The 27,301-nt window shown below is 41.0% G+C and overlaps 1 long non-coding RNA gene across 2 annotated transcripts; it reads right to left on the bottom strand.

Moving 5' to 3' along the window:
- Positions 1 to 27,301, bottom strand: LOC144380482 (uncharacterized). Of its 2 annotated transcripts, XR_013444642.1 has the most exons (4): positions 27,035 to 27,301; positions 23,482 to 23,578; positions 22,187 to 22,360; positions 1 to 157 (listed from the first exon to the last, which is right to left on the bottom strand). It is a non-coding gene; the product is annotated as an uncharacterized LOC144380482 (long non-coding RNA). The 2 variants fall into 2 exon arrangements; XR_013444641.1 differs by lacking the exon at positions 1 to 157 and having other exon boundaries at positions 22,059 to 22,360.

Genomic DNA, 27,301 nt, shown 5'->3' with positions numbered 1-27,301 from the left:
GTGTATTCAGGGTCAGGAGTCCGTGGATCTGATACTGACTCATATGCTGGATGATCGTGGGGTAAACCATGTCAATTCCTTCCGTTTCCGGATCAGTAATAACACCTGTTTCTCCTATCTCTTGGGGTTGTTATTAGAGGCTGATGAAATCACACATCTGAAAGCATTTTGAAAACGTCAGACATTATCATGCCAAAAAGTAAGCCATCAACCCTGAGAGCTAGTCCTTGAGTAAGATACAACTTTGTTATACCATCCATTGTATCAGTATCAGGTCTGTCTTATGCCCAAATCCTGTTTCCCTTGAAAAGGAGGCCTCTGAGGTATGAGCTGTTGAGATATATGCTAGCTGCTTCTACCACCACAACTAAATATCAAAATATCTAAATGAGACATTGTTATATTAAGCAAAATTCCAGTTTACACATGGAAACTCTAGAACAAAAAAAATGGAAAACGAAGGTTAGTTTTTATCATCATGTGAGTTCAAAGGCCTTGCCTTAGCCTACTAGACCTTACCTTATCTCCTTCCTGCCTATCTCTGTGACTTCATCTTGTACCACTTCCCCCTTCCCTCACTCTGTTTTAGCCCTTTAGCAAAGGCCTCCTTGCCATTCCTTAAATAACCCAAGCACTATCTTGCCCCAAGGCATTTGCATTGCTGTTACTCAGAATGCCATTCCCTTTGACACCCCGCATTTCATTCAGGTCTCAGTGGATGGGGAGGCCTTCCCAGCAACCCTATTTAATTGGCCAAAGCACCCCACCTACAGTAGTACATAACCCTATCACATATCAGCCATGTCTTTCTTTCTCCTTATTCTCAACTTGCTTTATTATGCTTCATGGCACTTGTAACCACCAGATGGCCTCTATTTGCTTTTCTGTTTTCCTCCCAACAAAAATGGAAGCTCAATGAGACTAGGGGATTCTTGTCTGGTTTGTTCCACTGCTATATCCTTAGTGCTTAGAACATAGCCTGAAACTTAGTAGGCACACAATAGATAGTTGTTGAATGAAAGAATGAGAAAACCATATTCCTACTGCTCCCCTGGCTGGCAAAATCCTTTGTAATGCAGCACCTCACGATCATGAACTCAAGGAATTAGAATGAGATGTTAAGCAGCAAGATATTTCTGTGAACACGATCATTTAGCTGATTTTGCAAAAATATAGGGAGGAACATCAATATCGCACATGTTATGTTATTTGGACCTAACAGAAGCCCTTAAGGCCACCAACAGAACAATCAGACTACTGGCATTGAAACAGTCTTAATTCACTGTGACACAAACCAGAGAAGAAATGTACCGCTGCCAATGCTGACCCCAAATGGTGCAGTTATCTCAGAAGGCAAAAGCAAACTTTGTGCACAAACTAAAGCATGATATGGCCTGTCTGCTGGTGGGGTGAATCTCAATGTTGTTGGAACTTGGGCATCTGTTCTTTAAAGGATGCCATGTCCGGGATCATAGGACCACTTTACAAGAGGAGGGGATGGTCCGTCAGCTAATAACTCGGTTGATTTAACATTCTGACCTCTGAGTCAAGAGTAACTCAATAATACCTACCCCTCCCAAATAAATAAAAAAATCCTTACAGTGAGCGATGAGGGGGTGGTGTATTCAGGGTCAGGAGTCCGTGCACAAGACTCTACATTACAGAACTAACCAGCACTCATAAGAACAATGAACAAGATATAGAAAGAAAAAAAAAAATGAGAGCTATGCATTGTGGAGGTAGTCATGGCAGAACTGTTTGGAGGAAATCTGTTAAATCATATAGGAAACCGAACGAAATAGGTTAGAATTTGCAGTCATATTTCATCTAGTGAAATGTGTTCTGTTTTTTTAAATTGAGGTGTAATTGACCTATAACATTATATTAGTTTCAGGTCCACAACAGAATGATTCAATGTTTGTATATATTGCAAAATGTTCACCATAATAAGCCTAGTTAACATCTGTTATCATACATAGCTGCAAAAATTTTTCCTTCTGATGAGAACTTGTAAGGTTCACTCTCTCAGCAACTTTCAAATATGCAATAGAGTGTTATTTACTATGGTCATCATGCTATATATTACATCTCCATGACTTATTTATGGCTGAACATTTGTAACTTTTGACCCTGTTCATCCATTTCTCTTACCACCCCCCAATCCCTCTGGGAACCACCAATTTATTCTTTGTATCTATGTTCTCTTTATTTTTAAATTTTATAGAGTTGACATTGATTCAGTACTGTGATTACTGCTTGCTTCTATTTTCTATTTTGTTTAAAATAAAGAGCTAATATTTCTATTTCCTCTCACATGCTCAGAGGTAGCCAGATCCCTTAGCAGTGACTCCAGTACCTGAAACTATATCCTCACTCATTGACAATGACCTAGGATGGGGTGAAACTCCTGGTAGAAAATTCTTTGTCTTCATCCTCTTCCTCGTCAATGTCATCTCATGCCCAACACAAATAAGACATTTATTGATTGAATTGTATGTGTCTGGTACTCTGCCAAGCACTGGTATTTTATTTTATATTTTTAAAGATTTTTTTATTTATTCATTTGAGACACAGAGAGAGAGCATGAGCAGGGGGAGAGGCAGAGGGAGAGGGAGAAGCAGGAGCCTGATGTGGGGCTCGATCCCAGGACCCTGGGTTAAGCAGACGCTTAACCATCTGAGCCACCCAGGCGCCCCAGCACTGGGATTTTAAAAGCCTTTCCATGTCTTGCCTTCAAAACTCAAAATTATAAGTGGTCCCACTTGGAAACAGCAGCACATAAACTGTCTTCAAATTTACAAATCAGAAACAGTGTGGCTTTTTGGGAGTGAAGGACCCAGACAGGCAGGATGGCAGAGTAGTTAAAAGCACAGGTCCTGTCCGGAGTCAGCGTCCTCCAAATCCAAATCTAGCTCAGGCATTTCCATAAGCTGTGTGACATAGACATGCTGTGTAACCTCTCTGGGCCTTACTATCCTCATCTGTAAAGCAGGAAGAATAATAATAATCTGTGCAGCATAGAGTTGCTGAGAGGAATAAACAAGATAATCCCATGTAAGGTGCTTAGAACTGAGTCTGGTTCATTGAAAGCACTCAATAAATGTTATTTTGCAAGCTGTTATTATGCAAAAAACTCAAAATTTGGAGACTCTCTAAGGGGCACCTCTGGCTACAAATCAAAGAATATCTTCTTTTGTGAAGACTGGTAAAACTATCGGTTGCCTGATATCCTTTTGTGTCAAGCCCTCATACACAGTGGTCATTATAAATGTGTAACTAGGAAATCCAGCAATATATGAGAAGTTAAATTCAGATATGGGGCTTTAAAAAAAAAAAAAAAAAAGCCCATACATTGCTGTAAAAATGGGGTTGGCAAAATTTCTCTGTAAAGGGGCAGATGGGAGATATTTTCGGCTTCACAGGACAGACAGTTTCTGTTGCAACTACTCAACTCTGCTGCTGTGAGACATTTACATATTTACAGGCAATATGTAAATGAATGGGCATAGCTGTGTCCCAATAAAACCTTATTTACAAAAACAACCCGTGAGGGGCGCCTGGGTGGCGCAGCAGTTTGTTGGGCATCTGACTCTTGGTTTCGCCTCAGGTTGTGATCTCAGGGTCAAATGTGGGATCAAACCCCAATTGGGTTCCATGCTGGGTGTGGAACCTGCTTAAGATGCTCTCTCTCCATCTACCTCCCCTGCCCCCGCCCCCAGCTCAGCACTGAGTCTGCTTGGGACTCTCTCTCCCTCTCCTACTGCCCCTCTGCTCTCTCTCTCATATAAATAAATAGATCTTAAAAAAAAAAAAACAAAAACAACCTGTGGGCCAGATATGGCTCATGGGTCATAGATAAGCCCACCCCTGCTCTGAAAAATTGTCCTAGCTTATCAGTGTTCTAATGGCCACTTCAGCTGAGTAACCACAGAAATCAAATAAACTGGGAGGAGAAAAAAGGGAGTGAGAAGAATTGAAGAAATAGGAGGATAAACAATGGCTTCCCCAAAGTCCTTCCCGCATCCTAAATGGTAGTAGACACCTTACATGACCAGGGAACAGTATGCCCCGTTTATTCTTTCCTTCATTTAACACCTAACGGTGAAGCACTGTGTTGTGATGTATAATGCTGAGTGAAAACAGACCTAATCTCTGCCTTCATATAACTTCAAATCTAGCCAGGTAGGGATAGGGAGCAACAGCAAATGAACACACAGAAAAATGGAAACCCACATCTCAGCTAGGTCGTGCCAAAGCTTATAAGAGAAGGATTGCTCTAGTTGTGGAGCTCAAGGTAGGCTTTCCTGAGGAGCCTAAACCTAAAACTCAGGCTGATATCTGACAAATGGGTAGTAATTGGGGAATAGGGTGGAAGACCATTCCAAGCAAAGGGACCAACATGGGCTCTATGACTGTAGAAAGTATGGGGCATTCAAGGGATGAAAAGAAGGCCACTATGATTTGAGTCCAGAGAGCCAGATGGAGCATGGTGGGACACGGGGCTGGGAAGGCAAGTAGAGGTGAGACTACACAGGCTCATGTAGTAACAATCAATTATTAATTTATTCAGCAAATATTTACTTAATACTACTCTGTGTCAGACTCTGTGGATACTGTGACAAATGAGAAAGGCAGATGTTAAACAAACATTCAGATACATCTATAATTACAGAGCTCTGCCTCTGGAAGCTCTATGCTCTGAAACCCTGTTTAGTGACCTGATATATTTTTAAAAATTACCTGGTCTGTTTCCCAGGATGCAGTCCCAATTTAACCAAGTGTCCTGCTTAGAGTTACATGCAAATATATTACTCTACCTATTTCTTTTTGGAATCACAGGTGAGTTTGATATATCATCCCCAGGGCTCAGGCCATGAAACCCCATGCTTCACATGACTTTCAGGTTAATGAGGAGCCATGAATGACCTCTTTTTTTGGGTGGTGAGTTTCCAGACAGATGTGGCCCCCTTTTGATGTTCATATGGACAAGTCTTTATGACTTGCCATTGAGGATGGTATCATGGGCAAGACTGTGACAATAGACCCTACCTGAGTATTTGACCTATGAATTCGATTGTTTCAATCTGAGATTTTTTTTTTTTAATTTGTTGCCTGCTTCTCTTACATATTTATTCCTGTGGACAACCCTGTCAATGTATTCTAGGTTACATTTTAAACCCTTAGAAGAAACAGGGATCTGTTCTAGGGAACTACAAGCTTAACAAATGCTTTTTGATGTTGATGACTCCGAAAAACTAACAAGACTTTTAAACAGTTTCAAAGATATTTCATTACAACGATACTATTTCTCTCTTAACTCCTTGGCCTATTTTTCTATCCAAAGGAGGAAATTAAAATGTCACGGAATGACTTGCTTTGTATAAAGCTGGGCTGATTGCTATCCAGTACTTGATGCTAGCCCAGATGGGTAAAAGGATTATTTCATTAACTCCTATACTGCAGCAGTTTGGTTCTCAAAGTACAGACCGCAGATGCTTAGGGTTCCCATGACCCTTTGGGGCGGGGATCGGAGAGGTCAATATTACTTTCATAATAATACTAAAATATTTGCTTTTGCCAAAGTGTTGCCATTTGTGCTGATATTCAAAAAACAGTGGACCAAGGCAGAGGCATGAAACTCTACTATTCATCATTGTATTCTTTACTTCTGTGCACTCACAAAGAAAGAAATGCCATTTGTTTAACAATGTCCTTAATAGGGGGCCTGGGTGGCTCAGTTGGTTAAGCGACTGCCTTCGGCTCAGGTCATGATCCTGGAGTCCCGGGATCCAGTCCCACATCAGGCTCCCTGCGCGGCGGGGAGTCTGCTTCTCTGAGCTCTGACCCTCCCCCCTCTCATGCTCTCTCTCTCTCATTCTCTCTCTCAAATAAATAAACAAAATCTTAAAAAAAAAAAAGAATGTCCTTAATAAAGCAGAAGATCTAATTATTTTTCATTAAAATGCTATTTTTGTTAACGTGCAATGCATTATTATTTTTATTTTTACACGAAGTAATAAAAAATAAAATAAACTGATAAATTATTTTAAGTTTCTTGGTTTTAATATCTAATTTAATAAATACAGGTAGCTGTGCCTCACATCAACAAAAGATATTTGGGGCCCTCCATGATTCTTAAGAGTGTAAGGGGCTCTTTAGACCAAAATATTTGAGAACTGCTGCTCTCTTAACCTTCTAAACATCACTCTTATCAGGACAAGTCTCCTCTTTTTAATTATAGGTCACACGCAGACTTGTCATATCTCCAGATCTATCTCTTCTTCATGACTTCTCAAAAAGAAAGACTAAGGGCTCTAAAATAACCTTCTAGAATTCCTTAAGCAGTCTCCTGTGCGTTCAACCAGTCTGTTTCCTCTCACTCTCTTCTAATGTGGTGTTTTTGAGAGAGTGACCTGAGTTTTCCAGAATTTTGGTGTACTGGGCAGCAGCGGTTGTGATTTTAGTTTACCTCACACACTTTCCCCTTCTTCGTCTATGAATAACATCATCCCCTTCCTGTTAGAGAACTGCCTCCCTATCCTGTGTCTTCCTGACAAAGCTGTCAATCACAGTGCTCCACCCTCACCCCAAACCTGCAGACTACAAGAGTGAGCACATGATCCAGGTTTGGCCCAACCAGAGCACGGCTACTTCCGGCAAACCATGATTGGTTTGAGGGAGAGGGCACATGGCCTAAGTTAAGTGAATTGGAAGCCTTACCCAAAATTGTCTGAAGTAAAGGTAATCTTCATTTTTTTTTAAAGATTTTATTTATTTATTTGAGACACACACACACATACATGAGCAGGGGGAGGGGCAGAGGGACAAGCAGACTCCCTGCCGAGTGGGGTGCCCGACCCAAGGCTCCATCCCAGGACTCTGAGATCATGACTGGAGCCAAAATCAGATGCTGAACCGACTGAACCACCCAGGTGTCCCGTAATCCTCACTTTGCGAGACCAGTGCTCTAACCCCTGAGCTACGGAGCCCCATCTCGTAATCCTCACTTTGATCTTGAGTTGTAAGGGTATATGATTGAGGCTACTACCCACCATCTTTCCCACTATATAAAAAGAGCCTGTCTACAGAGTAAATCCAAGCAGAGACAAGACAATAAAGATGAGTGGAGAGAAAATTCCATCAATGTTGAGTACTTACTGCAATCTCTGAGGCCCTGGTTCCTGGCAGCTTTTTCTCCCTTTGTCTTCTAGGTTATGCGAACAAATAAATCCCTTTTTGTGCTAAAGTAACTCTTCTAGCTGAAAGAATTTGGAATAGTGCATTTGAGGAAGTTACCTAACCTTCTGACTTTAGTTTCCTTGTGGGAATATCTACTCTTTCACTTCACAGACTGAAGGATTTAATGAGATGTTTAAAACACACTGAAAACTATAAAGTATTATACAAGTGTTTAGTATAAAAATGTTTTCTATCTACACCCCAGTAGCAAGGTGACTAACCTTGCTGCCCCCAAACTATTTTTGGACCACTAAGTATACTCATATCAAATCCTTGGGCCCAAGAATGGCTTAAGAGTGCTTTGAATTTCCTCTGGAAGTCAAATAACGCTTAGAAACCTTTCTACTACAGTTACTCTATCAAGAGGGTTTACCCTGCACTTAAGCCACTTCAAGAATCATGAGGACACCAGGAAAGAAGTGACTGTTCAAGGATCTGGTTGGAGGTGTAGGGGTCAAGGGGAGCTCCAAGATGGGCTACTTGGGCACAAACATTGTTTTGAATTAAAAGCAATTAAAAAAAAGCTTCTGCACAGTGAAGGAAACCATCAACGAAACTAAAAGGCAACCCACGGAATGGGAGAAGATATTTGCGAATGACATATCTGATAAAGGGTTAGTATCTAAAATATATAAAGAACTTATAAAACTCAACACCCAAAAAACAATCCAGTTAAGAAATGGGCAGAAGACATGAATAGACATTTTTCCAGAGAAGACGTACAGATGACCAACAGACGCATGAAAAGATGCTCAATATCACTCATCATCAGGAAAATACAAATCAAAACCACAATGAGATAATCACCTCACACCTATCAGAATGGCTAAAATTAACCACTCAGTAAACAACAGATGTTGGTGAGGAAAGGGAGAAGGGGGAACCCTCCTACACTGTTGGTGGGAATGCAAACTGGTGCACCTACTCTGCAAAACAGTATGGAGGTTCCTCAGAAAGTTAAAAATAGAGCTACCCTATGACCCACAATTGCACTACTAGGTATTTACCCAAAGGATACAGAAATACTGATTCAAAGGGATACATGCACCCTGATGTTTATAGCAGCATTATCCACAATAACCAAATTATGGAAAGAGCCCAAGTGTCCATTGACTGATGAATGGATTTTTATATATAATGGAATATTACTCAGTCATAAAAAGAACGAAATCTTTCCATTTGCAATGACGTGGATGGAGCTGGAGAGTATAATGCTAAGCAAGATCAGTCAGAGAAAGATAAATACCATATGTTTTCACTCATATGTGGAATTTAACAAACAAATGAACATAGCAGGGAATAAAAAGGGAGGCAAACCAAGAAGCAGACTCTGAACTCCACGGAACAAACTGAGGGTTACTGGAGGGGAGGTGGGGGGGGGGAGGATGGGTTTAACAGGTGATGGGTATTAAGGAGGGGACTTGTGATGAGCACCGGGTGTTGTATGTAAGTGATGAATCACTAAATTCTATCCCCGAAACTAATACTTCACTGTATGTTAACTAGCTGGAATTTAAATAAAAACTTGGAGAAAATAAAAAGTTAAATATTGGAGAAAAATTAAAAAATAAAAATAAGAGAAAACAATTAAAACCCAACAGATTCAGGAGGAGCTCTTTACCTCCCCCTCAACTGCCTGCTTGTATCAGAAAGAGGGCTATTCACAGAGATTCCTCTTTACCTAAGAAATCTATCTACATAATAGGGCAACCTTTGTTTTTCACACATCTCCTTTCACCCTCCAGCTAAAGGCCTTTCTCCACCTTGCATCCTCAGAACCTTACTCCTCTCCTTAGCTCACATAAGCATCGTGTTGCCTCACTGTCTTTGAAATTTCCATGTCTGTGTGGATTCCCAGTATGTACGCTATTCAATTTGTCTTCTTCCTGTTAATCTGTCTCACATCAGTTTGACTCTTAGTCCAACCAGAAGGACCTTGAAGGGTGCAGGAAATTCTCCCTCCCTCACAGAGGTATGGATCAGTTCTCAGGGAAGTTCAGTAGGTCTAGACCAAAAAGAGGCATAGGAGAGAGAAATACTAAAACCATTGACTCTTCCTTGCTGAAAAGGTTCACTCAGCCAAAAATAAACAGAGATGAGAAAGTCTTCAGAGGACTGTCACATGTTAACCAAAGAGGACTCCCACACAACTAAATGCCACTTAATAGGAAGCACAAATGAATGAACCAAAATAAAAAAAAAAATAACTGAAATGGTGGGAAGAACAGAGTCAGGTGAATCATCCATGGCATATGGAATTTGGGATGTAGGCGGGGGCTAAATGCCATGGGAACATTCACAGCTTCTACAGCGTGCTTGGCTAGGTTGCAAGGATATTTTGGCCATGTATTCTTGCCCTGTGCCCCAAGCTATCCAAAGGCTCTGTTGGATCAGAACCAAGGTGTTCTCATTCACAAGTGGTTGCTCCATACTGTGTCCTTTTAGAAAATGACATGAGGAACAGAACCATGAGGCCTCGTAAGGGACAGTCTTTGGTTCTGTCTTATCAAAAGACTGACTTTCCCATAAATGACTCTTCTAATATTTCTCATTGCCTCCTTAACGGAATTTGATTTCCCAGGTGAGGCTTCCCACCAGGAAGTGAACCATTTCCATGCTAACGCATGACAAACCACCCAGCAAGAGGGTGAGAACAGCAGGAGAGTGATTTTATTTAAATTGTGAAAATAACAATCCTCCCCATTCATCTTTAAAAAAAAAAAATCAAGGACAGTAAGACAGGCGTTTGCAGTTTCTATTGCAGGTAAAATATGCACCATTTTTACTTACTAGATGAGAAGCAAGAATGGCTTTGAATTTTGAACGAGGATTTGATCATGAACATTCTTTCATTTTTGATTCTGCCAAGGACCTGCCAGATGGCCTTGCTTCTGAGCGGGGAATGTCTTACTCATCACTGAGCTTTCTTTTTAATATAACAGTGTAACAAATCTCCTTCTGTTCTGGTAGTCCTTGGGCCCTCTTCCCTGTCATCAGTGAGAAACCATGGGGCTTCATAACTGGGCAAATTCAGAGATGCACATAACATACCACCTGTTGAAGTCTGAATTTACACCACCACCACCCCAGCCCGCAATGCCATGGGCCTTTTTACTCTGTTAAAAAACAAATTTAATCTTTGAGCATTTTGGTTCACCTGTCTTGGTCGGATAGTATTCACTTTATAACCCCCCAGGAATCCGCTCTGCCATGCCTTCAAGTAAATTTGGCACATGACACTTGTAGCTTTACCAGACCAAACTGGAAAAAAATAAAGGTGGTTCAGTTCACCACAGGGCAGGAAGCTTGGGGGCCCAGTGTAGCCAGGAGGCGTGCTGGAAACAGCCCCCGTGACCTGAACCACCTCAGCTGTGGCCCTACAGACTACATAGACGGGCGCGGGGAGAGCAAATCAGACCTACGTTAGCCCTGCCTTTCTGAAAAACATGTTCGTTTGTTCGATGTGGGGGAAACAATCCGTTCAGGTTCTCTGCCATTCAGGTGTAGCTCCATTGTTGCTTTTTCATAATGGACTGGCTTTAGCCACTACCGGAACACTGCAGAGTAGCAAATGCCAAGGGCAAGGGGAGGTTGGAATAGTTGGCCGCTTCTCTGACAAGTAGAAATCTCTGTGTGACCCTGTTACAAAGCCATTTGGCACACTTCGCTTCCTGACCCAGCTCAGTTAGGTACATTAGAGGCTCTAGGGCACCCCCTGCTCACCCCTCCTGACTCCCAAGTTGGTCTAGTCCTTTGGATGCCTTCCAGGCCTGCTTTTCGTATAGGAAATGACCCAGTATTTTAGGAGACAATACTAGGCAACACTAGCAAGCATTGGAAATATTCCCAGAGACATACTCGGTGATCCACTGAGGCTAGACCCTTGACTATGACTTATTTATGGCTGTTTATGACTATGATTTTGACTAGATTCTTTATCTAGAACTTAGCCATGAGAGTCATGTTAAGAATGCAGCCCTGAGAGCCAGTCTTCATGCCCCTTGACTCACTCGCATAGATTCTGTCAGCTGCTGGGCAAAAGAAAACGTGAAGACCCAACTACCCCAATTATTAGAAGATAATAGAATCGGACTCATTCCTTCAAAGAATGAGCTGTGGGGATATTTATTTATACCCATTTAGGCCTCTTCCAAAACATTAAGCAGACATCTACCACCCAACATGGACATTGGTCCAGAATAATAATATCATCTATTGAACACTTATAAGATGCTCGACACAGTCAAGTGCTTTAAGCACATTTGCATTTAATCCTCATAACAACCATAGGAAGGAGGTGTTGATGGTGACTCTACCACTCATTCATTGGGAATTGGAACTTTGTTACCGGACCCTGAACTCTTCACCACTGTACTATTCTGTGTCCCATTTTTATAGGAGGATGATGAGGATTCTGTGAAACAAAGTAGACCAGATCAATGCTACTGAAGAGTGTGAGCTGCAGACCAGTGTTAGTCTGTGAACCGTTTCTTACTGGTCTGCAGTGAGAGAGGCCGAAAACTGAGAGCTAGCTTTTACAAACATTTATAGCAGTGTAACAGAGTATGCTTTTACGTCTGCCTCACCTAATTATTAAAAAATTGGGCCTTGTCTTTTGTGTGTCTTTGGTTTTTACTTAGTTTCATTTTATAGTAATTCATTTTTATTATGTATTTTTTAAAAGGATCAGCCCGGGGGCGCCAGAGTGGCTCAGTCAGTTAAGTGTCTGACTCTTGATTTCCTCTCAGGCCATGATCTCAGGGTTGTGAAATCAAGCCCCACGTTGGGCTCCACAGTCAGCATGGAGCCTGCTTAACATTCTCTCTCTCCCTTTCCCTCTGCTCGCACCTCTCTCCCTGTCTAAAATAGTAATAACAAAAAATTAAAAAATAAAACCATCAGCCCATGATGGATTGCTATCTAAAAAGCAGAAAGAAAGAAAAACTAGTCTTTCACTGGACCAATAGCATATGTTCATGATGACCACTGTAGAAAGAAAAATGGAAGATAGTGAAATTTGAGCTTCTTTACGAGGTTTGTGGGAGTTTTCTGTCTTTCTTATCAGCCCTCCCCACTTCTCCCTGATAAATTTACCCATTGCTCTTCTGGGTTTTAGGAGAACAATCTATAACACCACTTTTCTTCTTCCTAGTTTGAAAGCAACTGAGCCACGGACACCAGAGTCAGATAGAAGATCAGGTTACCAAAATAGACTGGAGGACATAGCTGAAATGCAAGACCTCAACTGTCTTTCTAATCCCTCCCCACACCTGACCTGGGGAGCCTCACCCACCTAGCCACTGGCTCAGGGGGCAAGCACAGGCCTTCTCCCACAAGCTAAGAGCAGATCACAATAAAACCCTTAGACAGAAGACCTGGAAATGGCAGAGCAAAGCATTCTCAGTTTCTTCTCAAAAACTCATTACTCAGGTAAGTTTTTCTTCACTTGGTAGGGCACCAGAGAGGGTCCAGGAGAGAGATCCTGGGTGTCCCTGGAGTGTATATTCCCTCAAGGAAATGTGAGGTTAAGGGTAGGGAGGTTCCCCTAACATGTGTGATTACTCCATTCATTTAATTCCTACCTCCGAATATCCTACTAAAATGCACCCGATCCCATTCTATGAGCTTTATTGTCCCCATCGCTGCATTAGCTCTTGAAAGTCTATCTCCACCAGACAAGTCTGGGGAAAGTGTTAGTAATTCCTTATCCCAAGCTCCTGATAAATGCACTTCCCTTCTTATTTGCCCTCGGTGGAAATGTGTAATTGATCAAATTATTGTAAGTTATTAATTTTTCAAGTTCTGACGTTGTTGCCTACGAGGGCAGGGGATCATGCATGTGCTTACTCATTTGTTACAGCTCAGTGTAACAATAGGCATTTAAGGACTGCTTTGATCTCAAGGATGGTGAGGATGCAGACGATGGTAAAGATGTCTCTCTGGGCTGTTTGCATTTAAGTCCTTAATCTAGGATGAGAAACCAGTTTCCCCACTTCTCCTCTTGTTTTCTAGTCATACCTGATCTGCAACTTTTCTCCCAGAATATCCATTCTCAGCCAAATACTTTTCAACGACATACTCACATTAGGAAACATTAGATCCCTCTCATAGAATATGTGACTTGACTTTTTGAAATTACATTCTTCTATGGAGCAGTTTGTTTTGTTTTGCTTTTACAGAGTAATTCTTAACACATTTGTATTATGGGATACTGTTACGTGGCCATCACAACTCTGTGGTGTGGTCAGTTTTGTCTTTCTTCCCATCTTCCTTTCCTGCCCTCCTCCCTGCCTTCCTTTCCTGACCTGTCACTGAGCCTCCTTCTAGGTGCCGAGAGCACCCCTGCAGCACTGTCCAGGGCTGCTCTCCTGACATCCTTCTCAGGCCTGCCCTCTCTGCCTGCATTCTGGACCTTTCCATCCCACTTTTTTGTTAGTCCTCTTTACAAGATCCTGTTGCATTTGAACATGTGCCTTCAGGAGCTCTTTCTCCAAAGAAATAACATTAATGGTGGGAATGTTGTAAATGAAGGCAGATCACTAGGGGTACATCAGGGAGCAGAGAGGCTTTTAATTACCCTTCTGATCACAGCCTGTAGATGGCTGTCTACATGTAAGGCCAGGTCTATATATTAATATTTGTATCACCTTGTATAAGCACATAATTACATTTTAAGAGATGAGCTATATACTCACATATATCAATATGAATGCAAGTTTCACTAAGTGCATGTTTGTGCAAACCCCTCATTAGGACATCAATAAAATATCTTGCTCTGGCAGTATGGCAACTGTATCTATTTGATCTCATAAAATTAATTGCTACTTTCTTTAAAAAAAAAAACTAAGCTAGATATAAACTTAAATAAATGATGAACTGAACCTCTGAATCTGGGTGCCATACGATTGACCAGCCTGGAGCACACTCACTACCATCTACCACTGAGTAGCTTGGAAGTCCCACCTTCAAGCCTCCCTTCAGCTCAAAACTGGTTAGTTTTAGAGCAGACCTCTCTAAATGACTCCTCAACACAAAATGGTTTCCTTCATCCTTGATGAGGTTCCTGGTCCTAAGACCAGCTTGGGATCCCAAGCTATGGGGTCGGGTGTCCCCAACCCGTATTTCCAACCCTGTGGCCTTGTAACATTTGCCATTACTTCATTTGTATTCTGTTTATGTCTATAACTCATAGGGAATAAGGAAACTTGTAATAAGCAAAAAAGAGACTCCTGGGTGTCTCCGATGGAAACTAGACATCGTTTGGAGCAGATTCTTCGAGTTATCTGCATTCAGTCTTTCATTTTCTTTGAGCTATTTAAAAACTCTGCAAGTTGTAGGGGCGCCTGGGTGGCTCAGTTGGTTAAGCGACTGCCTTCGGCTCAGGTCATGATCCTGGAGTCCCTGGATCGAGTCCCGCATCGGGCTCCCTGCTCGGCAGGGAGCCTGCTTCTCCCTATGACCCTCACCCCTCTCATGTGCTCTCTCTCTCTCTCTCTCATTCTCTCTGTCTCAAATAAATAAATAAAAATCTTTAAAAAAAAAAATAAAAAAAATAAAAAAAATAAAAACTCTGCAAGTTGTAGATAACTGGTCCCAATGAAAAAGAATTCTTGTCCATAGACATACAAATAAATTCTGTCTGGTGGCAGTTCAATTGACTTCCTTTTTCCTCCCTCCATGGAAAAAGCCAGCTTCTCATCTATTTTTAAAATTCCACATTTCCTTAATCCATAGAAATGTGTGTGTTTTTGACTACTCCTTTGGACTGAGGGTTAGCATCTGACCAGTTCTCTTGTTGATAAGGAGTTAAATAAAATCTTTAACACATGCTCATTTTGTATCTATACGAGAGTCACGATTAACAGGTGTAAGCTCTTTGCAGGCAGAGGCTCTGCTGGAGCTGGAGTAGCAAGTGGTTAAGTGCATTCCATTTTCCGGCTCTAGACCTTGGGCAAGTTACTTACCACTCTGTGCATCAGGATATGCCCATGTGCTGGAATAAGAATGCCTTCTCTGTCTACCCTAGGGGCTTGCCACCAGGACAAAATGAATCTATACATGGAAAAGAATTGCAGAAATTAGAAAATGTTGGATGTAGAGTCTTCACCTTTTTCTCTTTCTGCCAAAGTAAATGTTGCCCACACTTTAAGACTCAGCATGATTCTGGGGCGCCTGGGTGGCTCAGTCGGTGAAGCATCTGCCTTCAGCTCAGGTCATGATCCTGGAGTTCCGGGATCGAGCCCCACGTCTGGCTCCCTGTTCAGCAGGGTGTCTGCTTCTCCCTCTTCCCCCACTGCCCTGCTCATGCTCTCTCTTGCTCTCTCTCTCAAATAAATAAATAAATAAAATCTTTTTTAAAAAAGACTCAGCATGATTCCTACTTCTCCCATATGAAAGCTTCTTTGCCTGCTTTAGCCACTCTTTTACCCTTCTCTAAATTCATACTGTACTGATATGAGCAATATCATACCAATCATTATTTATTCCCCTTTATAATTTCATGTGTGTTAATTTCATCTCCTTAGATAGATTGCCAGTTTCTTTGGGGCCAGTGAGCGTCCAATGTCTTCAACTTGCTTTGCATTCCCTATTGCATCTAACAGTGTTAGGTCCCTGATAGGATAGATTCTTTGATTGAAATGGAATATTATTCTGATGTAGACATAGTCCCTACTTGCAAATTGTATGCACTCAAGTGGAAGTCATGATGAGGTTGAAGATGATTAGTACAATCACCATCAGTCTAAAATTTATATGGTAGAAAAGCTGATTCAGGAATACTCTGTTTTCAGAAAAGAGGGCAGAATGAGAATAGTGCATTTCAGTTGAACCACTACTATGTGTTTGGCACTATTGTAAACTCTCTACGTGTATTAACCCACTTGAGACTCACAACAACCCTACTAGGTAGGTATTGTTATTATCCCTCAGTTTACAAATGAGGAAATTAAGACAAAGAGAGATTAAATAACTTGCCCCAAGTTCACCCAGCTAGTGAGTAAAGACTGGCTCCAGTCTGGGCTATTCACTACCATCCTAAGAAGAAAAGTGAAATACAAAACAATTTTCTGGGGGAGTGAGTTTCTCATTATTTTTATATGATAGCCTTTTTGATTGTCGGAACAAGGAATTACAATAAGAAGGTTAAAATAAGGAGTAAAGGAGGATGTTAGCAAGGAAGAAAAAACAGTAATGATAGTTGTCAGGACACCTTGAGAGTAAGTGACCTTGGGTGGGCAAGTCATTTGACTTCTTAGTAAGATTATTGCGGGTATAAAATGAGATAATTTATATCAAGTGCATAAAACAGTGCCTGGCACATTGTAAGCCCTCAATAAATGGTATAGCTATTAGTTTATTATTATTTATTCGAGAGAGAGAAAGCAAGAGCACAAGCAGAGGGGGAGCAGCAGAGGGAGAAGCAGACTCCCTGCTGAACGGGGAGCCCAACATGGGGCTCGATCCCAGGACCCTGAGATCATGACCTGAGCCGAAGGCAGATGCTGAACCAACCGAGCCACCCAGGTGCCCCTATTAGTTTTTAATTAATATTATCTATTACTGTTATTAACCACAGTAGATAGAGATAGATTATCTTATTATTGTCAGGTCTGGGATCTTACACTACTTGCAAGCTAACAAATCAGCTTTGTATAGGTTCATGGATGCTGGCAGAAGACATGAGACTACAGATTCAGGGATAAAAGAGTTTTACTCACAGCGGAGCAAGCAACATGAGCGTCTGCATATTTGCATTGGTTCCCTTTGCTCTCGGTCCCCACAGGGATGACATATGGGAGTCCAGTTAGATGCTGAGCACTCAGTTGGATTGCATCCTTGTAGAGGAACACTGAGCTTTGGGAATTCATAGCTTTTTTTAAAGAATTTTGTTAAGACTTTATTTACTTATTTGAGAGAGAAAGAGCGAGAGAGAGCACAAGCAGGGGGAGCGGCAGAGGGAGAGGGAGAAGCAGACTCCCCACTGAGCAGGGAGCCTGACCCGAGCCAAAGGCAGACGCTCAACCACCCAGGTGCCCCTTTTTAAGAGAATTTTTAAGACTTATTTACTTATTTATTTTAGAGAGAGAGAAAGAGAGAGAGCAGGGGGAGAACAGAGGGAGAGAGAGAGAGAATCTCCAGCAGACTCTCCGCTGAGCATGGAGCCTGATGCAGGGCTCAATCTCATGACCCTGAGATGAAATCAAGAGTCGGGCACAACCAACCAAGCCACCCAGGTGCCCCACTTCATAGCTTTTATAGTAAGCAGTAAGCATTCTGCTCTTTGTCCAGGAAGAGATGTTGCCTCATCTCTCAGAGTTGGGTGCTGAAAACACAACTCTGAGAAACGGCTCAGGTAAAGAGCAGTCAGGGCTTTGTAGTATTGGCCTATCCAGTGAGAGCATGCAAGAACGCTTAAGGACTGTGACAGGTTGCTTCTCGCAATAATCATCATCATCACCATCATCTGCTTCATTATCATCATTAACTGCTATTACAAATCAGGGTGAAGGAAGATGACTTATTTCTTTCCCTGCTTATATCTGCGTGCGTTCCATATCATACCTTCTCACTCTCGACCCTGAATTTGGTCTTTTGAGGGATCACGCAATGACTCAAATAAAAAGGAGTCTGTTCCTCTCTTAGCACTTCCAGTTTCCTTCCCGTGACTGCAGACTTAGGTTCCTCCCACTCTTGCTTCCTATTTTACTTCAACCTGAGACATCATGCAGGCTTTTACTTTCCTTTCGTCCCCTGCATTAAGGCATTTTGGAAGGCAGCTATGCTCACCACTCTACCACCAACACCCGCTTAAGGCATTTTGGAAAAAGCATTAATTTTGTGCATCTGGAAAAGGCATGTTATCTTCCAGCATAACAGCTCAGTCTGGAAACATTGCTTTCTCCACATGGATCTGAATTAAGTGTCACTCTCTAGGCAAGATGTGGCTTTCTCCAAAATGAGCTTTGGGAAGTTCACTGAGCTACCTGGAACAGACATCTGCATTTCAGTAGATATTAAACAAGCTTACAGTATCCACCAGAAATGCTTTTCTAAATCAGAATTTAAGAAGTATTAGTTGGGGGGGGTTGCCTGGCTCGCTCAGTCAGTGGAGCGTGTGACTCTTGATCTCTGGGTTGTGAATTTGAGCCCCATGTTGGGTGTAGAGGTTACTTAAAAATAAAATCTTTTGAAAAAAAGTGTTAGTGGGAAAAGAACACTTAGATGCTGTGCCTCACAGGTAACACAAACTAGATGGCTGGAAACAATGGGAATTCATTCACTCATACTCCAAAGCTTCGAGGGGAGGATTCTTCTTGGTCTCTTCCAGCTTCATGACTGTAATCTCTGCCTGCACAGACGAGTTCTCCCCATGTATCTTTCTTCTCTTTTTGTAAAGACATCAGTCACATTGAATTTAAGGGTCTGCCCTACTCCAGTATGACCTCGTATTAACTAATTACATCTGCAATGATCTTATTGCTATATTAGGCCACATTCTGTGCTACTGGTGGTTAGGATTTCGACTTGTCCCTTTGTGGCAAACAATTCAAGCCATAACATTGACTAATCTAATTCCTTTATTTTATAGATAATAAAACTGAGGCACAAGAAAGCTGTCAGGTACCCATGGCCATTGCTCTTCAGATTCTGTGTCTTTTTGGATTGAGGACCCTTCCCCATCTTCTCCTTTAAGAACTGCGGGGTCACAGGGTGCCTGGCTGGCTCAGTCAGTAGAGCATGTGACTCTTGATCTTGGGGTTATGAGTTCAAACCCCACGTAGGACGTAGAGCTTACTTAAAAGAAAAACAAAAACTGCAGGGTCCCTCACACCTTAACTCCGTGGACTTCTATCTAATCTATTCTCTGCATTGATCTTTAATATTTGATTCCCCACCTTCTTGAGTCCCATTCTGCTGAAAGGCCCTTGCCCTGATGCTACCCATGTTCCAAGGTGTAGGGCATGGGAAGCAGTCCTCGTATTTTTGAATACTCCAGGGTGAAGCCACAGTAAACATTGGAGGGCACTCGTGACTTTGCATCGGATAAACAAGTTAAAATGGGTCCCTTGGAGAACATGGAGGCTGGTAGAAAGTGAATGTAGACAGTATTCATATATGGGAGAGTTTATTATTAGAGATCTTCTTGGAATGGTAGGCAAATCATAACCATATAATTTTAAATGATACAACATATCTGACAAAGGTCTGTTTTTCACACTGTCACGGGGCAAGTATGAGCAAGTGAAACCGTTGTACCATTCTTATCTTACAGCCTCTTCTGGGCTGTGGGGATTTGCTCATGATCCTCTGGGATTGTAAAATGCACAAGTGATTCAGAGCTTCTGTCACTGGAAGCTCTGAATGGTCCAGAAGCCAAACGCTATAGACAGGCAAACTTTCCCTCAATTTTCTTGGGATTTTTTTTCTTTGCTTTATGTTGAAGGCATTTCATGTACCAATTAAGGGTTATTTATCTTCTCATCTTAATTCAACAGCAAAATACCTATAAAAGGCTATATTAGTTCATACCTATCCCTGAATGGACTTAATGGTATCATTTTATATTGTTGAAATGTGTTCAGCACCTTAAAACCTCTCTTGTTGCATTTATATTCTGAAAATATCACTACATAAAGGGAGGGGGAAAAACCTAGGGTTGATAATTAGCTGAGTTGTAATGATTTAGAGGAAAAAAAAATCATAGTGCTTTTAAGATCCAAAGGAACCTTTTTTTTTAATTTTATATTTTATTTTAAGTAGACTCCATGCCCAGCCAGCATGGAACCAAACACAGGGCTTGAACTGATGTGTCTGAGATCAAGACCCGAGCCGAGATCAAGATTTGGTTGCTTAACTGACTGAGCCATCCAACCGCCCCCCCACCTCTGCTGCCCAAGGGAACCTTTTTAAAAAAGTGGACTTCACAGCATTCAGTTTTGCTTCGAGAGTTCATCAAATTTCAAAACTGGTTATTTCCGAAAGGGGCAACTGGGTCATTTCTGCCTGTTGGAATAGAACTGGTAGAGTTGGTCCCCTGGCTCTACCATAACTCCCATCCATCATTTTGTGTTAAAAAGAAAAACAGAGTGTGATTTTCCTTCAATACCCACACTGAGCCTGTTATAAGCAGAAGCCAGCCTCATTCAAAAGGGTACATTACTAATGCTGGTTGCCAGGGGCTAGAGGGAGGCAGGAAAAGGGCAGTTGCTATTTAATGAGTGTATAGTTGCAGTTTTGCAAGATGAAAAAGTTCTGGAGATCCATTGCATACCAAGGTGAATATACTTAAACACTATTAAACCGTACAGTTAAAAAGAGTTAAGACAGTAAATTTTGTCATGGGTTCTTTTATGACAGTTAAAAATAAAAATAATTAATTAAAAAATATATAGGCTTAGGGCACCTGGGTGGCTCAGTCAGTTGAGCATTCGACTCTTGATTTCAGCTCAAGTCATGATCTCAGGGTCCTAGGATTAAGCTCCACATGGGGCTCTGCGCTCAGCAGGGAGTCTGCTTGAGATCTCTCTCTCCCTCTCTCTCTGCCCCTCCCTCGACTCACGAGAGTGCGCTATTTCTCTCTCTCAAATAAATAAGTCTTTAAAAAAAATGCATAGGCTAATGTGATTGAATAGGAGCCCCAAAGTCTCAGGCACCAAAAGCCTCTTCCTAATTGCCTACGTTCTTATCTAACAACCCACCTACCTTCCGATTAGAGCTCCTTTTTCATGTAAAAACATTTTCTAGATAAGGTCACCATGTAAAGTGCATACAGAATTGTGGAGGGGGGATGGCCAGATAACTATTAACATGAATTAGCTTATTAAAGATATATAGGTGAGAAATTAGGACATACCATTAGATAATATTTGTGGGCAAGGAGGAATCTAGAAAAGTGGGAAACATGAGATAACCTAAGAGTACAGACACAGGAAGAGTGAGTGAGGCCGTAGTCCCTGAGATAGGAGGCAAGGTCATCAGTGTGAATGCTCAAAGAGCATAGGAGCACACTCACCATGCAATTTACCTACTGTACAATCTAGGTAGATAGATAGATAGTCCTGTATCAGGACTAAGAACGTGAATGCCGACTATATCAAGGACCAGGGCAAAGGTCATGGACTGGAAAATGGAAGCCAAGTCTAGATGTTCCAGAAATCTAGATACATGAATGGGTGGGTAGTATCTGGTGAAGATCCCAGCAGTAGATGGTTCTGACAAAGTTGGAAGTCTAAAACCAGGTCAAGATACCAAAGGTCTGCAGAGCCAGAGAGTGGCGAAAATGAGATACTCAGAGAAGAGGGCAGGTTTAGGAAAGTATAACATTAGAATAGAGAGCAGTCCAGAACCTCACTGGCCAGAATGGACTTGGAACTCAGGCAAAGGTATGATATGAGGAATAGAAACCAGTTTAGAAGTTTGGGTGTCAAATATGAGAACATAGGCAAGAAGTCCTGGCAACAGATAAAAGGGATGCGTGAGGGCTTGACGCTGATCCACTTTGTCTGAGATTAGGAACTTAATATCATTCCTGTTAAGGCAAGAACCAATGCTTGAAAACTTCATCAAGGCCCTATAGATGAGAGTTGTTGTTTGGGTTTCCCTGGATGAGATATTGATGTACAGACAAAACAAAGCATAGCTTTTGGCAGGAAGTTTCCGGCACTTTGGTGCAGAAAGAACTTAGAAAGGAAGGTGATTCTAAAAGCATAAGCTTTTAATTATTTACTTCCACTGATTCTTAGACCAAGATGCTGTTTACTTGGTGCTCTCAGTAAACATGTACCCCTCCTTTTTTTTGCTGTCCTTCCCCCATTTATTCAGCATTTCCCACCAGTGCCTGGATATTGCAAGACAAGAGTCCATATGCAGTCCTATGTTTGTCTTGGGCATTCCATGAGAAATGTTTTTATGATTGCATTAATAACCTGATAATTGTTGTATATACCTTTTCTACTCAGTGTAGAGTGCTGTCAAGAATGTGCAAGAGAGGGGCACCTGGGTGTCACAGTTGTTTAAGCATCTGACTCTTGGTTTCAGCTCAGGTCATGATCTCAGGGTCTTGAGATCCAGCCGCATGTTGGGCTCCACGCTGCTCCTCCTGCTCGTGCTGTCTCTCTCTCTAATAAATAAATTAAAAAAAAAAATGCGTGAGTGCTTTAACAACAATTATTACTTCCTAGTAGTGTGTATTTAAATTTTATATTGAGCTTTAAAGATAGTAGGAGGCAATGAGATGACCTGCCTGCCTAGGTCATTTAGATCCCAACTGCAGACACAGCTTCATCCCAGTCTCAGGGATCAATGATGTTGGCCAAAGAGATTTAAGGAACCCTAGGCCTGTAGCTCTGGTGTCTCAGCAGTAAGCCAACTGTGGTGTTAGTCTGCATTGGCTCCCCTTCTGTGATATGGGGGCTGGACAAGGTGTAGGACCAACTGGGTTACTTTGGTGGAACCAAAACACAGCACAGTTTCTCTCTAGCTATAGGATGGTTTGAAAAGCCTGAGAGCACAGCCAGGCTTTCCAGGTGTCCTGGAGGGTGCCATGAGCCTAAGGCAGGGCAGTATGTATAGCTACAGAAGCTATACATTCCAGTAAGTTCAAGAGTTGGGAATCAGACTAAAGGCCAAACAAAACAAAATAAATGCAAACAAACAATGACAACAAACTAAGAAGGAAAGGATAGTCGAGTCAGTAGAATCAAACATGAAGAAAAATCTTAGAGACAAAAGGAGTGCAGAGGCCTCCCACTTTTTTAGACCCAATCACAGCACAGGCTTAAGTGGGTTGGTATATAAGGTTTAAGTAACGTGGCTTGAGCAGAAGGAAGAGTCTGATCATTAGACTCTCACCTTGTTTCTCTTAACTTGGTCTTGATCTTGTTCCCTTATTTCTACATACCTCATTTAGTCATCTCAGAATCCTAACGCCTCTAGACCTGTGGTCCTGTCATCTCTGTCTCTGTGTCATCTCTGGTTGGACTTCAGTCACCTCTGTTTCCTGATACTCATACTCATCCTGGTGTTTTGGTTATAGCCAAATGCTTCTATCAGTGAGCTCTTCCATCCTACCTGGGCACACACCTATAGTCCCTCCTAGTGAGATTCCTCTGATGCCAGTAACCTGTTTACCTAGGGCTTGCTGTTAGACTTGGCCAATAGGCTTTTACACTGGTCCAGATGTCCTCTTGTTGCACAATAAATGCTTATTGAATTTAACTTCCTGGAAACTTCCCAGATTACCTGCCATGCTCCCATGGGTCTGGCCCTCCCTGGTGAGGTTCTGAGGTTGCCACGTGTTTGGTTTTGACAAAGATGGTCTTGCTTTTGAGCTTGTGGTCTGGTAAAAAATATCAGACATAAGACTATCCCCTTTTTCCAGTTAAATAAATTGTATCAGTATGTTACAGCAAAAATTGTATACACATAAGCAATGAAATCTAATACAAGGTAGAAATTGTTATCAGTGCAAGTTATACATCATGTCTTCTCAAAATTAGGGCCTCGGAGATTTGTTCACTGTATCCAGTATTTTTGCAGATACCATTTGGCAACCCTATCTAGGTTATTCTTCCTCCTACCACAACTTACAGTGTGAGATAATGTAGAGGAGAAATATTACTCAGCTTGTACTTAGAAAATATGTTTAATGCTAGGAACACCATCAACATCAACAAAGACGTATCAAGTACCCGCTTTAATGATTCAAGCACACCTTTAAAGTAACTGCAGTGATTGCTGATATCTCTACTTTCTAAAGAGAGGAAAAAAGACTATCTGTAGCTTCATTAGATGGCTTTCTTTAGAGATATAGATAGATGATGATAGATAGATAGATAGATAGATAGATAGATAGATAGATAGATATCAAAATAAGCACAGACTGGGACACCTGGCTGGCTTAGTTGGTGGAGCACGCAACTCTTGATCTCAAGGTTGTGAGTTCAAGTTTCACGATGAGTGTGGAGCCTACTTAAAAATAAAATCTTTCAAAAAAAAATAAGCACAGACATGGTTACCAAAAGAAAATAGGAGACTTCTGCTTCTTGGAAGATAGAATAGATGTACTTTTCCCAATTTCTCCTGCTAAACACAACTAAACTCCCTGGATCTTATGTATAAATCAAACATCAGAAGACTCTGTAAGGTCCAGAGAAGAAACAGGCCAGATGGGGACCTCAGTCCCCAAGGGATGATGCAGTGGTGATTTTCCTTGATATTCCTTTTGCCTCATACATTCTAGCCTTGGGCTGAAGAAGTCGGCAACCTAGAAACACCAACTGAAATAGAAAAAAAATGTCCAAGCAGTGAAGTCTGCTCTCTTTAGCCAAAGGACCAGGAAAGGGGCAGTCCAGAAAGACAGAAAACTTGTAGACAATACCACTCTATTCCAGCCAAACACCATAGAAAAAAACTGTGACCCTCATCCCCAGTCATTCCAGCAAAGGTTGACGAGTAGATGTAGACTTAACCTCCTCAGCAGGTTGTAATGAGGTACCTCAACGTCCCAGCCTAGGTGGTGTCAAAGAAGGCCAAGTAGGAAGCCCAGACTTGCATCATAGCTGGCCAGTAATGGTCCCTCCTCCAATCCCCATCGTATCAGTGGAAACTATTGTGGGAGCCAGAACTTCCACCTTTATGTGGCAGTGAAAAGGAGCTCCCCCCTGAAGTGTCAACAGAAGCCAAATGGAGAAACTGGACTTCTTCCACCTGAAAGTAATGAAGGCGCCCTACCCCTTGCTCCTCTAGATGGATGTCAGAGAAAACCAGCAAGAACAGAAGGTCTAAAGAAGGTGTAGGGGCACCTGGCTGGCTCAGTTAGTGGAGCGTATGGCTCTTAATCTCGGGGTCATGAGTTCAAGTCCCAGGTCGAGTGCAGAGATCACTTAAAAAACAAAATCTTAAAAAGTAAGAATGGCTAATGAATGTTCTCTAAATAGAAAGGTAATGATAAAAGAAGGAATTTTAGAATATCAGAAAGGAAGAACACAGTAAGACAAATAATATGGGTAAATAAAATAGGCTTTATTTTTCCTCTTGAGCTTTCTGAGCTATACTTAATAGTTAAAACAAATTATTACATTGTCTGATGTAATTCTAAATGTATATAGAGGAAGTCTTTAAGACAATTATACTATAAATGGGGGAAGATAAAAAAACATAAAAGGAGGTAAAGTTTCTATACTACACTCAGACTGGTAAAATAACAACCCTAGTAGACCGTGTTAAGTTATGTATATGTAATGTAAGACCTAGACCAACTGCCAAAATGTATATACAAAGATATACAGCACAAAAGACTACAGATAATCAAAATGGAATTCTGATAAATGTTCAAGTAACCTACAAGAAGACAGGAAAAGAAAATAGAAAGATGAAAAAGAAAACAAACAAAACAAGCAAAATAAAATGGCATACTTAAGCCTTACTGTATCAATAATTAAATGTAAAGTGTCTGAATACACCAATTAAGGCATAGATAGGCAGAATGGATGTAAAATATGACAATATGCTATCTAAAGAAACTTACCTCGAATATTATGATATGGGCAGGTTGAAAGTAAAAGGATGGAAAAAATTATACTATGCAAACATCATTCAACAGAAAGTAAGGATTATTATATTAATATCAGAATAAGTAGACTTTATTTTTTAAGATTTTATTTTTTTAAGATTTTACTTATTTATTTGAGATGGAGAGAGAGAGAGCATGAACGGGGTGGGGGAAGGGGGCAGGAAGAGAGGGAGCAGCAGGCTCTCTACTGAGCAGGGACCCTGATGCGGGACGCAATCCTAGGACCTCTGGATCATGACCTGAGCCAAAGGCAGATGCTCAACCAACCGAGTCACTCAGGCGCCCCCTAATATTTTATTTTTATGTAATCTCTACACCCAATGTTGGGCCGAATTTACAATCCAGAGATCAAGAGTCACATGCTCTAATGACTGAGCCAGCCAGGCACTCCAGATAAAGCAGACTTCAGAGCAAAGAAAATGATCAGAGACATAGAGGAATATTATATAATGCTAATAGGGTCAACCACCAAGAAGAATAACAATCTTAAATGTGCACACGCTAAAGATAGTTCCAAACTATGTGAAGCAAACACTGAAAGAACTCAAAGGAGAAATAAACAAAGACACAATTATAGTTGGAGACTTCGACACCTCTACCTCAACATTTGATAGAACTACTAGACAGAAAATCAGCAAGCAAATAGAAGATTTCAACACCATGATCCATCAGGACCTAGTTGACATTTATAGAACATTCCATACAAGAACAGCAGAATACACATTCTTTTCAAGCACCCACAGAACACATAACAAGATATACAAGATAGAGTATATCTTGAGCCATAAAACAAACATCAACAAATCTAAAAATACAGCATATGAAATATAGTCAATAATACTGTAATAATTTTGTATGGCAACAGATGGTAACTACACTTGTGGTGAGCATTTTGTAATATATAGAATTGTCAAATCACTATGTTGTACACCTGAAACTAATATAGTGTTGTATGTCAACTATAATTTAATTTTAAAAAATTGAAATCATATAGAAAGTGTTCTCTAATCACAGTGAAACAAAATAGAAATCAAAATAGGAAAATTTTCAAACACTTGGAAACAAAACACACCTCTAAACAATCTATTAGTCAAAAAGGAAGTCTCAAAGGAAATTTTAAAATACATAAAACTGATTAAAAATGAAAATACAACATATCAAAATCTGTAGAACATAGGCTAAGCAGTCCTGAGACAGTTATTTATAGCACTAAATGCTTACCTTTGAAAAGAGGCAGTCTCAAACCAAAAATATGAGCTCCCACTTTAAGAATCTAGAAAAATAAAAGCAAAATAAGCACTAAGCAATCAGAAAGAAGAAAATAATAAAGTTAAGAGCGAAAAACAGTGAGATTAAAAACAGAAAAACAAATGAGAAAAATCAATAAAACAAAGACCTGGTTCTTTGAAAAGATCAATAAAACTGACAAAATTCTAGGAAGACTGACAAAGCAAAAAGAGAGAATACAAAAATTACCAGTATCAGGCA

This window comes from Halichoerus grypus, chromosome X, assembly GCF_964656455.1.
Source record: "Halichoerus grypus chromosome X, mHalGry1.hap1.1, whole genome shotgun sequence".
Classification (NCBI taxonomy): domain Eukaryota; kingdom Metazoa; phylum Chordata; class Mammalia; order Carnivora; family Phocidae; genus Halichoerus; species Halichoerus grypus.
The sequence above is the reverse complement of the archived record's forward strand: the minus strand, read 5'-3'. Positions and strand labels throughout refer to the sequence as shown.